The sequence below is a fragment of the Mus pahari genome, chromosome 1 (genome assembly GCF_900095145.1).
Source record: "Mus pahari chromosome 1, PAHARI_EIJ_v1.1, whole genome shotgun sequence".
In the NCBI taxonomy this organism is placed as follows: domain Eukaryota; kingdom Metazoa; phylum Chordata; class Mammalia; order Rodentia; family Muridae; genus Mus; species Mus pahari.
In genome coordinates, this window is record NC_034590.1 from 171,478,024 (window position 1) to 171,480,629 (window position 2,606).

Sequence of the window (2,606 nt, forward strand, 5' to 3'; positions counted from 1 at the left end):
TATAGGTTTTGGCATACAGGGAAACAGCAGAGGCTAGAGGTCAATGAGACATCACACCTGGCTAATTCAGGGTCCCTGGCCCTGAATAGCAGTAATCCCTGAAACCGAAGCACTAGACAGAGATTTGGCTTCCTGTGGTCTTCTGATGGGATCCAGCTACACTCTAGACCTTGCCTGATCACATTTGTTATTGATGGGATTTTGACCTTTAATAATTTTTAAAGCCTCGTAAGAAATAATATTTAGTTCTATCTCTTTAGACCACGCTTAAGAATATGTCCAAATTGATCCTTAACAGCTAAGGACCTTGTGACAGTTTGAATAGGTTTGGGACCCATAGATGCATGTGTTTGAATGCTTGGCCATAGGAAGTGGTATTATTAGGAGGTGTGGCCTTATTGAAGGAGGTGTGGCCTTCTTAGAGAAAATGTGTCACTGTATACGTAGGTGAGCTTTGAGGTCTCCTGTGCTCAGGCTCCACCCAGTGTGGAAGATAGTCTCCTCCTGGCTGCCTTCAAAGCACCATATAGAACTCTTGGTTCCTCCAGCACCATGTCTGCCTGGACACTGCCAGGCTTCCCATTATGATGGTAATGGATTGAACCTCTGAAACTGTAAGCAAGCCCCAATTAAATGTTTTTCTTTATAAGAGTTACCTTGGTCATGTTGCCCCTTCACAGCAATGAAATCCTAAGACAGACCTTAACCAGGATTAAGGGCTCTGTGATTCTCTTCACTGATGTCTGATATTTGGTAGTAGTTTTCCCTGCATTGAAACATTCCCTCTCAGGTTCAAGAGAGACTTGTGAGACTCAAGAAGTACGTAAGCCTCACAAGACCTGAACATAAAATCCGTAAGATCCTTCTTCATGCTTTTAGAAGCATCAAACAATTGCTAGAGAGAGGAGACTCTCAGACCTGTGGGACTGCCTGCAAGTGGTGCAAAGTTCTCCAGGGATGCAGCACTTATAAGTTGTCACCCAGGCTGGGTCACTCCTGATCTTCTAATTAACCCTGGTAAACTCACTGATTCACCAAATTGGGTGTTGGTAAAATTATTATTTGGCCTTTTGCTGATTCTCTGTCTGGAGTGAGTACACATTAGTTTTTCAGGTCTTCCCAGGAAAAGTCATACAACAACCAGGATCAGAAAACATTTGATTTTTATCAAGGACCTAACTAAAACTATAATTTGGCATTTATTTTAATTATGAATGCAGAATTATTAGATAAACCAGTGGCTTTGTCATCCATAAAAATCACAGATCCCACAACAGGAAGTTGCAGCTGTGGCAGAGTCTCATAACAGCATGGATTCCTACTTCAGCATTGTAATGAATATTGAGTATTTAGTGTGTTAGAAAGAAAGAAAGAAAGAAACAAAGAAACAAAGAAAGAAACAAAGAAACAAAGAAAGGAAGATTGATGTTAATATCTTTGAAAAGCATGGTAATTTTGTTTTAGCATGATTGATTCCCTTATAGAATTGGGCTTATAGTCTTCATTTAAAAACATTTTATTCCCTTCTGGTTTCCATCTGTTCCTGGAGCTGATCCTGTGCCACAGTGCTCCATACCCAAATACCACTGGGAGAGAGCTGGTCTCCCAGAAGTGCCAACACACTTGTGAGCACAGGTAAGACCACCAATTCTGCTCAAATTCTGGCACAAGAGGGACACACCCAGAACCATCAGGACACAAGAACCAAGGAACAGTCAGAGACAGGATCCTTCTGGTTTCCATCTGTACCCTGGAGCTGATCCTGTGCCACAGCTCTTCATACCCAAATTCCTCCCAGAGAGAACTGCTCTCCCAGGAGTACTGATACACAGGCTTGTAGGAGGGACAAGCCACAGAGACAGCAAGATCAGCTAACACCAGAGATAACCAGGTGGTGAAAGGCAAGAGCTAGAACATAAACAAAAGAAACCAAGGCTACTTGGCATCATCAGAACCCAGTTCTCCCACCACAGCAAGTCCTGGATACCCCAACACACCAGAAAAGCAAGACTCAAATTTAAAATCACATCTTATGATGATGATTGAAGATTTTAAGAAAGATATAAATAACTCCCTTAAAGAAATACAGGAGAACACAGGTAAACAGCTAGAAGCCTTTAAAGAGGAAACACAAAAATCCCTTAAAGAATTATAGGAAAACACAACCAAACTGGTGAAGGAATTGAACAAAACCATCCAGGATCTAAAAATGGAAATAGAAACAATAGAGAAATCACAAAGGGAGACAACCCTGGAGTTAGAAAACCTAGGAAAGAGGTCAAGAGTCATAGGTGCATCACCAACAGAATACAAGAGACAGAAGAGAGAATCTCAGGTGCAGAAGATACAATAGAAAACACTGACACAAAAGTTAAAGAAAATGCAAAAATCAAAAAGCTCCTAACCCAAAACATCCAGGAAATCCAGGATACAATGAGAAGACCAAATCTAAGGATAATACATATAGAAGAGAGTGGCAATTCCTAACTTAAAGGTCCAGTAAATATCTTCAATAAAATTATAGAAGAAAACTTCCCTAACCTAAAGAAAAAGATACCTGTGAACATACAAAAAGCCTACAGAACTCCAAATAGATTGGACCAGAA